Raw genomic sequence first — 12835 nt, 5'->3', positions numbered from 1 at the left:
CTGGAGAGAGGCCAGAGGAGGCCACAAAGATGATCCAAGGGCTGGAGCAGCTCTGCTGTGAGCACAGGCTGAGGGAGCTGGGGGTGTGCAGCCTGCAGAAGAGAAGGCTCCAGGGGCACCTCAGAGCTGCCTGCCAGGACCTGAAGGGATCCTGCAGGAAGGCTGCAGAGGGACTTTTGCTGAGGGGGTCTGGAGCCAGGCCAAGGGGGAATGGTTTGAAGCTGAGGCAGAGCAGGGTTAGAGTGGAGCTGAGGAAGAAGTTGTTGAGTGTGAGGGTGGTGAGAGTCTGGCACAGGCTGCCCAGGGAGGCTGTGGCTGCCTCCTGCCTGGGGGTGTTCCAGGCCAGGCTGGATGAGGCCTTGAGCAGCTGAGTGTGGTTGAGAGGTGTCCCTGGGCATGGTGGGGAGGTTGGAGGAGCTGAGCTCTGAGGTCCCTTCCAACCTGAGCCACTCTGGGATCCTATGAAAATCCTCTGGTGAGTTTTCTCCCTACCCCAGCTGCAGCTGCCTTCTGGTCCAGCAGAATTAGTGCAGACCTTGATGTCTCTGGGTGGTTTGCTGAGGGTACAGAACACCATCCGTGAGCAGAGCCTTCCAAACCTCCCAGCTGCCCTGGTGCTGGAAGTGTGCAGGCACCCTGTGGGATGGGACAGGAGAAGGTGGCAGGGAAGGCCATGCTGGGGACACTTTTCCACCAGACACATTGCTGTTGGTCACCCACCGTGGACAAGGACCTCCTGGGCTGCCTTTCTCCAGTGGGGTTGGTGGGAGCAGGGGAGGCAGACATGCTGCCTGCAGACCAGTGCAAGCGCAAACCTTTGCTCCTGTTGTTGTCCCTGTTTTTCAGATCCAGGAAGGAATAAGCCCTATTGGTTATTTATTTCAGCTGTTCCTGCCTTACAAAGCAAACAAAAGAAAGGTCAATTATGTGATCTCAGCCCATTTGCTGCCAGAGCACTGGAGTTGGCTTTCCTGGCCTGGCATCCAAGGCAGCTCCCTGAGAGGTAGCCAAGGTCTTTCCTTCTGGAGATGTGCTCTTGTCTACTGCAATCCTGTGTTCAGTCTGGGGCTCCCCAGTTCAAGAGAGACAGAGACCTGCTGGAGAGAGTCCAAAGGAGAGCCAGGAGGATGCTTAGGGGACTTGAGCATCTCCCTGTGAAGAGAGACTGAGAGCCCTGGGACTGTTTAGTGTGGAGAAGAGAAGGCTGAGAGGGATCTGATCAATGTCTATCAATAGCTGAGGGGTGGGGGTCAAGAGAAGGGGGCCAGGCTCTTTTGGGTGGTGCACAGGAATAAGAGAAGGAACAATGGAGACAAACTTGAACAGAGAAGGTTTCAGCTGAACATGAGGAGAAACTTCTTTGCAGTGAGGGTGGCAGAGCCCTGGAACAGGCTGCCCAGAGAGGTTGTGGAGTCTCCTTGTCTGGAGCCATTCCAAAGCCCCCTGGCTGTGTTCCTGTGTGAGCTGCCCTGGGTGCTGCTGCTCTGGCAGAGGGATTGGACTGGCTGCTCTCTGGAGGTCCCTTCCAACCTCTGATGTCCTGTGGCACTGATACTTTCCTCTACTTTTTGTTTGGGGGGGGGGGGGGGGTGTATCATTTCTTTCTTCTCTTTCCAGAAGGTGGGTGAGGGAATTGTTTTGTTCCTTCCTCCTCTTCTCCTCCTCCTCCAAAGACTGTCTGAAACTTGACCTCTTGATTGTTCATCCCAGACACTCTCAGGAAAGCTCTGAGTGGTAAATGAGGTTCCAAATGCAGGAAGAGATTACAGTATTTTTCTTTTCCTTTTTTTTTTTTTTTTCCAGAGACCTTTGAATAGATTGAAAATAGATGGTAATCAACAAACCTGTGGCTAGAGGGAAAGGCAAAAAAAAAAAATCCCTTTAACTTACATTTTACTTCAATTACACCCAGGACAAAGAACCACATTGCACCATGTGCATGAATAGCTGCTTTATTATTCAAAAACAAGCTTCAAAGAGCATTACTTCCCCTATAGAAAATATGCAATCAGTGTTTAATTCAATGGTGGGGGATGCAAATTCCAAATTCCCATAAGGCAAAGGCTGTTAATGCCATTTAAATTGGTTGTAAATTACAGCTAATACACTTGAGACCCGAATACAGATTAGCAGAGGGCTGCTGCATGAATCCAGCACTACCCTCAACTTCTTGCTGGGTGTTTATTTATGGGCAGCGAGACAATGCAGCCTTGCTCACACCTTGGTTTTCTTGTCAGCTGACACACAAATCATGCAAAGGATGGGGGGGGGGGAACCCCCCCCAAAAAAAAAAAAAAAAGGAAAGAAAAAGAAAAAAGGAAAAAAAGGGAAAGAAAAGAATTTGGTTTTAAAACACTACAACTGTTAGCTCCAGTTGGATCGTTCTGGGGAGACGCTCCTCAGCTGCAACTGTGGCTGCTCCCTTCTCTGTCCTCTCCAGGGTTGTGTTTCCTTTTGAATCAGGCAGAAATTAGAGGAGAGGAATGGAAAACCCTTGGCTCTGGAGTCTAAGCCATCAGTTACCAGATGCTTGCAGGGCCTGGGGGCTGCCACTCTCTTTGCTGGGCTTGGTACCTTGGGTGGGTTTCCTTTCCACTGGGTCCCTCCTGAGAGGAGCAAGGAGCCCAAGCTCACAGTGAGATCTGGGGGGGAGATTTTTCTGGTTTTTTGCAGAGCAAATAAGGTTCTGTGGGTTCCTCCCTTGTGCACCAAAAGCAGCATGAGAAGCAAGGGCTGCATTTGAAGCCCAGGGTGTTTAAAAGGGAGCTGGCACCAACCTCTGGCTGCTGTTACTTTGGGGCAGCCTTTTTCTTGCCCATTCTTTCTCTTGGTTTTTGGGGGGTGGTGGGTGGTTTGGTTTTGGTTTTGTTTGGGGTTCTTTTTGTGTGAGACAATAACTTGTAAACCCAAGAATTGTTATGTTATGAAAGGCAATGAACAAAGTCATTCAAGAAGCAGCTCTGCAAACCACTGGTGGCATGAGGGAGCCCTGCTGGTATGGATCCCATTAAGGCCAGGCCAGCAGTGCTTTGCTAGCTGCACTGTGAGGCTTTTTGGAGCATATTTCTACAGCTCCTGTGCAAGAGTTCCTCTTGTAAGCCCCCCCCCCCCCCCCCCCCCCCCACCAGGTGTGTTTGGGATTCCACCAGCACATTGCAAGCTGAGGGAAAATGTTTCCTGTAGCAAAAACACAACACAGGATCAGAGAATGCTTGGAAGGGACCTCTGGAGATTCACAGATTCATAGAATGGTTTAGGCTGGAAGGGACCTTGAAGATCATCCAGTTCCAACCCCTTGCCATGGGCAGGGACACCTCCCACCAGCCCAGCTTGCTCAAGGCCTCATCTCTTTCCCTCTTAGATATTTATAGATGTTGATCAGATCCCTCTCAGCCTTCTCCTCTCCACACTAACCACCCCCAGGGCTCTCAGCCTCTCCTCACCAGGCAGTCTCCAGTCCCTTCAGCACCCTTGCAGCCCTCCCTTGGACTCTCTCCAGCAGATCCCTGTTCTTCCTGAACTGGGGAGTCCAGAACTGGCTGCAATATTCCAGGTGAGGTCTCAGCAGGGCAGAGCAGAGGGGCAGGAGAACCTCCCTGTCCTTTTGTAGCCTACAGCCCTGTGGCTTTTTTAACAACAAATACATTTTACTGAAGCTGTTTCCCACAAAGTGCTGTTGGTTGACTCTGATCTTTTCCTTTTTTTTTATGGATTAAGGCCCCTATGAGACTTTCCCTTAACTATGCCTAGGATCAGTGCCAGGATAACTGCTTCAGTGTCTCCTCCATCCTTCCTTTAGCTTTCAAAACATTGCCACAACACTTTTCTTTGAGGGCCCTTCTGATCCTCTTCTCATTTGCTTTCCATTCCCTTCTCCCACTCCCATCTTTGGGGAGATTTTCCCAGGGATTAAAGATTTAGTCCAGAGGACTTCTCTGCTGGTTCTTGTCTTTGCCCTTGGGTGGAAGATACTCAGATTTGCATAGTTACACCTGATGAATAGCCACAGGCTAGGAGTTCAGAGCCATGTATGGTGTGGGGAGGGAAGGCAAGGTGATGAAGGTCAGATATGTATCTAGGTCTCATTCTGGGCTCTTCCACCACTTCCAAAGGCCAGCTCAGCTTTTGCTTCCTATTTTTCATGCTGCTTTGCACCAGTTCAGCCTAGGCATAGGCAGGATACTGAATCAGCCTGACATTTATCACTGCAGCTTCAGGGCTGCCTTCTCCAGCCTGACTGCTTTGATTGAAGTAATTTGGTTTGGAAATAGGCAACATTAGCATTAGCAGCAGGCTCTGGAGAGGAGAAGGCTCTGAGGAGACTTTCTGGTGGCCTTCCAGGATCTGAAGGGGGCTGCAGGAAAGCTGAGGAGGGACATTTGAGGGTGTCAGGGAGTGATAGGACTGGGGGAAATGGAGCAAAACTAGAAATGGAGAGATAGAGATTGGATGTTAGGAAGAAGTTGTTCCCCATGAGGGTGGTGAGAGACTGGCAGAGGTTGCCCAGGGAGGTGGTGGAAGCCTCATCCCTGGAGGGTTTTGCAGCCAGGCTGGATGTGGCTGTGAGCAACCTGCTGTGGTGTGAGGTGTCCCTGCCCATGGCAGGGGGTTGGGACTGGCTGAGCCTTGAGGTCCCTTCCAGCCCTGACAGTTCTGTGATTCTATGAAAGGAGGCAAGGCAATGAAAGCTGCTCCCTTGCTTCTGTTTTGTCTATCAATAGCTGAGGGCTGGGGGTCAGGAAGGGACAGGGACAGCCTCTGCTGAGTTGTGTCCTGGGATAGGACAAGGGGCAATGGATGGAAGCTTCAGCACAGGAGGTTCCACCTCCACATGAGGAGGAACTTCTTCACTGTGAGGCTCACAGAGCCCTGGAACAGGCTGCCCAGGGAGGTTGTGGAGTCTCCTTCTCTGGAGCCTTTCCAGCCCTGTCTGGATGTGTTCCTGTGTGACCTGTGCTGGATTCTATGCTCCTGCTCTGGCAGGGGGTTGCACTGGAAGCTCTCCAGAGGTTCCTTCCCACCCCTAACCTCCTGTAAGCCTGTGATTCACTGAGCATCCCAGGGCAGGGGCAGGAACCAATGCATATCCCACAGATGCAGCAGCCTGGGAGGGGTTAAGGAGGAGCTTAAATCCTGCCTTGGTGGGGCCCCTGGGCACCTGCCTCACTGTTCACAGGGTTGCCAGGTCTCTGTGACTCTGAGCAGAAAGCCAAGTGTGCTTTTTGTGCTGCTTGCTGAAACAGTCTGGTAACATCACAGAATCACAGTGTGTGAGGGGCTGGAAGGGACCTCCAGAGAGCATCCAGTGCAAGCCCCCTGCCAGAGCAGCAGCACCCAGGGCAGGGCACACAGGAACACACCCAAGGGGCTCTGGAATATCTCCAGGGACTTTGGACTATATTCATAAAGGCTCCAGTGAATTGCTAAAGACACAACAAAGGATTGCTTCAGAAGTTCCTTCCTTCACCTGCTCCAGGCAGAGGGGGAAAGGACAATCAATATTTCTTTGGAAAGGCCAGGAAATCCTGAACAGTCCCTGCCTTTGCAGTGGGACTTTATGATGTTACCTGAGTTGACCTTCCCCCTGTCAGAGTTCAGGCAAGCTGAAAAAAAAAAATTAAAAAAAACCCTCCCAGGACTTGTAATCAGTCTAGCCACAGAGGGATTGAAGCACAACACCACAACCCAGAGACATTCAGTACTGCAGAAAAGGGGCTGTGTTCTAGAGGCACTTCATCTGGAATTTTCACTGAAGGAATTGATCACATTTCCCATTGGGACTGAAATTAAATGGAGTTCAGGAGGACAAAGTTGTACCCTGTAAAAAGCCTCTGATTCTGAGCCAGCAGCTTAATAAAAGCTTTACAGATGGGAGAACAGCAGCTTTGGTTTCTTTGCTTGGGTTGTTCGTTTGTTTGTTTGTTTCTAGTAAGAGCAAGGATTTGAGGAAGAAGAGAGGAGGAAGGTGGAGGTAATGCCCCAATGACCACCTGCAAGCTTGCTGAACAGCCCCAACTCTCTCAGCCTGTCCCCATAGGGGAGGTTCTCCAGCCCTTTGTGGCCTCCTCTGGACCCTCTCCAGCAGCTCCCTGTCCCTCTTGTGCTGGGGGCCCCAGAACTGGAGGCAGTGCTGCAGGTGGGGTGTGAGCAGAGCAGAGCAGAGGGCAGAATCCCCTCCCTGTGCTGCTGCTCTCCCTGCTCTGGATGCAGCTCAGCACACAGCTGGCTCTGGGCTGCCAGGGACCATTGCTGGCTCCTGGGGAGTTTGTCACCAACTGACACCCCCAAGGCCTTCTCCTTGAGAACCAGAGTGAGTGACCTTGCTGTCCATGCAGCCAGAGAGAGAGGTGAGGGGTTGGAACAGGCTGCCCAGGAAGGTGGTGGAGTCACCATGCCTGGAGGTGTTCAAGAAGCTGTGGTGCTGCAGGATATGGTTTAGTGGTCCTGGTAGCTGGGTTAGGGTTGGACTCAATGATCTTAAAGGTCTTTTCCAGCCTTAGTTGATTAAAAAAACAGAGAATTAGATGAGAAGCTTGGAATCCACTGAGCAGGAGGTTGGAGCCTGTGGTTGCATAACCAATGGCTGTGACCTCAAGCCCCGAAGGTTGGACTGCCACTAGGATGGGTACTGGCAGTTGTCCTCCTTCATATGGACCAAGGAGGGATGGAGGAACAGGTTGCCCAGGAAGGCTATGGATAGACCCTCCCTAGAGGTGCTGAAGGCCAGGCTGGATGAGACCTTGAGCATCCTGGGCTGGTGGGAGGTGTCCCTGCCCATGGCAGGGGGTGGGAACTGGATGATCTTAAAGGTCCCAAAGCATTCTGTGATCTGCTCAGCACTGGGGCCTTCTATGTCCTTGGAGAAGGGCTGAGATTTCCTTCCAAGCTCTTTCAATGATGCTCAGCCCTCCTCCAGGCAAGAGCTGTAAGTCCCACTCTGTTGGCTTTTAAAGCAAGGAGCTCAGCCAGGACATCCCAGACTGTCACTTTGGGGCCTTTTTATCATTTCATCTCCCAGTCATGGTACCAAAAGAAGTGATATCTGGAAGATAAATCCCTCACTTAAAATAATATTCAACACTGGTGTCATAGAGAGGCCACTTCCATTATTTGGTCCAGAAATGGACTTAAAAGCTCAGTACCTCCTGGCTGGGCTTGAAAACCACCTAAGCTCTTAGGAGTTTCAGATCTTTCCCCTCCTCAACATCACAGGAAGCAAACTTCCTGGAGTCTGAGAACCCCAGGGAGTGTCCAGCAAGGGGTCAAGCAGCTGCTTAATAGCCCCCAGTGAAGCCTATGTCCCAGTGGAGTGGAGGATGCAGACCTCACAAGGCTCTGAGGTTAAATCATCACAAAGCCTTTGCCTGCTCCTCAGGCTCTTGCCCTGAAGCAGCTGCTCATGCTTCACCCCCATGTGTGAGAGAAGCAGGTTCAGAAGGGGTGTGAGAGGTCCTGCAGCACCTAGGAGCGTGAGGAGAGGGCAGCTGGTGGTGGCATCTCTTCTGGGTGCCTCCAGTGTCCCTGATCAAACACTCCTGGCTGGAAGGGTCACTCCAGGAAGGACATTGAGGGGCTGGAGCCTCTCCAGAGAAGGGCAATGAGACTGGAGAAGGGCCTGGAGACCCTGGGCTATGAGGAGCAGCTGAGGGAGCTGGGGGTGTTCAGGCTGGAGAAGAGGAGGCTGAGGGAGACCTCATTGCTCTCTCCAGCTCCCTGAAGGGAGGTTGGGGTGAGGAGGGGGCAGCCTCTGCTCCTTGGTGACAAGGGACAGGAGCAGAGGAAATGGTTCCAAGCTGCACCAGGGCAGGTTCAGGCTGCATGTGAGGAAATATTTCTGCCCTGGAAGGGCTCTCAGATATTGGAATGTTCTGCCCAGGGCAGTGCTGGAGGGGTCCAAGCAGCGTGTGGAGCTGGTGCTTAGGGACGTGGTTTGGTGCTGACCCTTTGGTGCTGGGTGGAGGGTTGGACTGGATGAGCTTGGAGCTCTCTTCCAACCAGACAGATTCTGTGATCAGCCAACTGGCAGGAGCCAGGAAGGTCCCCTGGGCATCCTGTGTTTGGGAAGTGTCACCAGGGATGTCACTGAGACACCAAGAAATCATTCACCTTATGAAATCCACTTCATGGTGTGTGAATGCATAACTCACCAGGGAGAAATGTGTCCCTCCCATCTGCCAGGTCAGTCAGGGAGAAGTGGCAGGAGTGCACTTACTGCTTGGCGGCAAAGCATGAAGGGGACTCAGTCCCCCACACCTCCCAACAGGGTGGGCCAGACCCCACTGCCCTCCCACCAGCTGGTGAGGTGCCAGTGCTGCAGGCAGTGCTTGCCTTGGTTGCCAGAAGAGAGCTTCCCTGCTTGCAGTGGGGCTACAGCTGTCCTGAATGGTGCTGTGCTGGCTTCTGCCCTTGCTCTTGACCCCCCTTGGCCAGCACTATGTGCCCCAGCAGACTGACATCAGCTGCTGGGTGCCAGGTACCTGAAGCACAGGGGAGAAGTGTGAGAAGCCAGGGGAAGGGGCAAGTGGCTTGGGGTGGTCCAGGCTCTAGTCTTGGTGTAGAGTCACAGAATGTTAGGGGCTGGAAGGGACCTCCAGAGATCATCCAGTCCAACCCCCCTGCTCGGGCGGGAGCACCCAGGGCAGCTCCCACAGGAACACAGCCAGAAGGGTTTGGAATGGCTCCAGAGAGGACCTAGACATAGCTTGAAGAACATGGTGGTGGTGGTGGGTGTTAGATTCACAGAATGGGTTGGGTTGGAAGTGACCTTGAAGGTCACCTACTTCAAACCCCTGCCATGAGCACTTCCTGCAGGTGGCATGAGGCCAGCCTGTGTCATAGCATCATAGAATCCCAGATTGGCTCAGGTTGGAAGGGACCTCAGAGCTCAGCTCCTCCAACCTCCCCACCATGCCCAGGGACACCTCTCAGCTACACTCAGCTGCTCAAGGTCTCATCCAGCCTGGCCTTCAGCACCCCCAGGCAGGAGGCAGCCACAGCCTCCCTGGGCAGCCTGTGCCAGACTCTCACCAGCCTCACACTGAAGAACTTCTTGAGCCCTCCCAGGCTTTCTTCCCTGTGTGTAATTTGCAACAGGAGAGCCTCCAGATGCCACCAGCAGTGCTTGTTGAGTCCATGGGGGCAAGCCTTGGCATTCAGCACCAGTTCTTTTCTGTTACTCTGGCTTTCAAGGTCACTCAGTTTTCCTGCATCCCAACCATGGTTCTCCATCCTGCCAGTGGGAATAAATTGGGGGGGGGAGACTATGTTGAATAAACATTCAGCATGCAGCAGGATGTGGCACCAACTCCCCATGAGCCTTCCCAGTCCCACAGCATCCTTCCTCATCCACAGAGCAATCGACTCAGATTGCCCCTTTGGAGCAGGGCTTTACCCAAAAGGCAGTTTTCTGCCCCAAGAAAGGATGTCCTGCAGCACAGCAACGTGGAGCCCATGAGCAGGTAGCAGAGACAGCTCCTGAAGACCTTATCCTACTTCAGCTGAGGTGAACCAAAGGCTTCAGGGGGGTTGTTTTTCATGCCAGGCTGGATGAGACCTTGAGCAGCTGAGTCTAGTTGAGAGGTGTCCCTGGGCATGGTGGGGAGGGTGGAGGAGATGAGCTCTGAGGTCTTTTTCCAACCTCAGCCACTCTGTGATCCTCTGAAGTATTTTCCAAGACAATGTTGATGGACAACTGACAAAAGATCTCCCCCCTGCATCTCCACTCGTGTGCTGCGCACAGAGGTTGGGCTCCTTGCCTGTGGTGCTCTTTTGAGGTCTCCAGGAGGAAATAGTGATGCTCTCATCAAACCTCCTCAGCACAGGTGTAAAAAACCCTGATTCAAGGCTAATTATGGCAAAGTAATTATTTCTGCGCCATGATGGCAGGCAGGCCCGATTAGCTCTAAATAGGGTATAAGTAGCAGGGGGGTGGGGGTGGAGAAAACCTTCTGTCAGGGAAATGGAAGCTGGAAGGGGCTGAGGAGAGCTCAGATGTAAGCAAAACAAACAGGAATCTCTTCAAGCAGAGGATTAAGTTGTGCTGCTGCTGCTTCTCAGCTTCCAGTAACTCCAAGTCCTGGGAAGAAGGTAAGCAGAGGGTTGGGAGTTCACTGCAGATGGGGAATGGCCTTGCAGTATCCCCTGCCAAATAAAAAAACAACAACAGCATCACAGGGCATCAGAGGCTGGAAGGGACCTCCAGAGAGGAGCCAGTGCAAGCCCCCTGCCAGAGCAGCAGCATCCAGGGCAGCTAACACAGGAACACTGCCAGGGGGCTTTGGAAAGGCTCCAGACAAGGAGACTCCACAACCTCTCTGGGCAGCCTGCTCCAGCCCTCTGCCACCCTCACTGCAAAGAAGTTTCTCCTCATGTTCAGCTGAAACCTTCTCTGTTCAAGTTTGTCTCCATTGTTTCTTGGCTTGTTCCTGTGCAGCACCCAAAAGAGCCTGCCCCCTCCACTTGACCCCCACCCCTCAGCTATTGATAGACATTGATCAGATCCCCTCTCACCTTCTCTTCTCCACACTAAACACCCCCAGGGCTCTCAGTCTCTCTTCACAGGGAGATGCTCAAGTCCCCTAAGCATCCTCCTGGCTCTCCCTTGGACTCTCTCCAGCAGGTCTCTGTCTCTCTTGACCTGGGGAGCCCCAAACTGGACACAGGATTGCAGGGGTGGTCTCAGTAGGGCAGATCAGAGGGGCAGCAGAACCTCCCCAGCCCTGCTGGCCACACTTTTCTTGCTGACCCCCAGGATCCCATTGGCTCTCTTGGCCACCAGGGCACATTGCTATCCCATGCAGAACTTGCTGCCCACCAGCACTCTGTGGAGCTGCAGTTGTCAGGGCAGATTCCCAAAGAGCAGCTCTGCTGCCAGCAGCCATCTCCTGGGAGGCATCCTGGTGGTCAGGGGCAGGTTGGATGTGGCACTCAGTGCCATGCTGTGGTCCATGTGGGGGTGTCAGGTCACAGGCTGGGCTGGGTGATCTCAGAGGTCTATTCCAGCCTCAGGAACTCTGTGGTTGTGCTCTGCACAGCTTTTTGTGCTCAGCACATTTCATGTGCTCAACAGAACCTCACCAGACAGCATTTCCTTCGGCAGGCCAAAGGAAATCCTGCTTGATTCCTTCCCTCTTTGCTCTGGGCACAACTCATGGCTTTGCATTTCCTCCCAGGCAAGAGACTTGGGCTGCCTGGCAGCTGTGTTTGCAAGAGCTAGCTGTAAAGAGATGTGCAAGAGGACGTCAGATTCACTGCTAATGTTAGAAACATTATGACACTTGATGAGGGGACACACAGACAGAGTCTGCTCAGCAAGTTTGCTGATGATACCCAACTGGGAGGCTTGGCTGAGATGCCTGAAGGCTGTGAGGCCATTCAGGGAGACCTGGACAGTCTGAGAGCTGGGCAGAGAGGAACCTAATGAGGTCCAACAAGGACAAGTGCAGAGTCCTGCACCTGGACAGGAAGAATAAACTGCAGCAGGACAGGTTGGGAGGGGATCTGCTGGAGAGCAGCCCCAAGGAGAAGGAGCTGGGAGTGCTGGGGGGCAGCAAGTTCTGCATGGCACAGCAATGTGCCCTGGGGGCCAAGAAGGCCAAGGGGGTCCTGGGGGGCATTCAGAGGAGTGTGGCCAGCAGAGCCAGGGAGGTTCTCCTGCCCCTCTGCTCTGCCCTGCTGAGACCTCACCTGGAATATTGCATCCAGTTCTGGGCTCCACAGTTCAGGAGGGACAAGGATCTGCTGGAGAGAGTCCAAGGGAGGGCTCCAAGGATGCTGAAGAGACTGGAGACTGCCTGGTGAGGAGAGGCTGAGAGCCCTGGGGGTGGTTAGTGTGGAGAGGAGAAGGCTGAGAGGGATCTGATCAATGTCTATCAATAGCTGAGGGCTGGGGGTCAGGGGGGCGGGGACAGGGACAGGCTCTGCTCAGCTGCACCCTGGGATAGGACAAGGGGCAATGGATATAAACTCCAGCACAGGAGGTTCCACCCCAACATGAGGAGGAACTTCTGCACTGTTAGGGTCCCAGAGCCCTGGAACAGGCTGCCCAGAGAGGTTGTGGAGTCTCCTTCTCTGGAGCCTTTCCAGCCCTGTCTGGATGTGTTCCTGTGTGACTTGTGCTGGATTCTATGCTCCTGCTCTGGCAGGGGGATTGCACTGGATGATCTCCAGAGCTCCCTTCCAACCCCTAACCCCCTTTGAGCCTGTGCAATGTTTTACAGGGTTACCTAACTCTACATATCTACATATTTGCAGCTTTCCCTAAACATCACAACCAACTTCCTGACTCCAACATGCATTTGTCCCAATGCTTCCCAGCCATTAGGCCAGATTCAGTGACTATCCTAATGGACAGCAGCAGGTTGTTTTTTCCTGCCCTGTGGTTAGTGGCTGGCTGTGGTTGACTGATACCCAGCCCTCTGAATCCCTGCTGAGCACCTCAGCTCTCTTGAGCTGCACTGAATGCATTTAATCTACATAAAAAGAACACAAATTGCATGTTAGCCTCTTGGAAGCCCAGCAATCACTTTTCCAGTTTACTTCCTATGCTTCTCTGCAGTTCCTGGCAGCTCCAAGTATGTTCCAAGGATTCTTCCTCTTTTTTTTTTAATTTCGCCCCCCTCCTATCTGACATAGAAGGAAACTGTTTTCATTTTGATGGTGCTCATTCCCTGACCCCTGTAATTCAACCATTGTTCATCTTTAGTACTGACTTAGAGTCCCTGCAGGGCAGCTGATAACAATAATTTGTCCTAAAGCACAGTTTCTTTTCAGGCGCAGTTTCTTTTCAGCCTTGTTCCTCCCCCCCCTTAATAATGTAAAATTAAATTTGCTAATT

This window comes from Indicator indicator, chromosome 1 (assembly GCF_027791375.1).
Source record: "Indicator indicator isolate 239-I01 chromosome 1, UM_Iind_1.1, whole genome shotgun sequence".
Taxonomy (NCBI): domain Eukaryota; kingdom Metazoa; phylum Chordata; class Aves; order Piciformes; family Indicatoridae; genus Indicator; species Indicator indicator.
Note: the sequence above shows the minus strand (reverse complement) of the source record.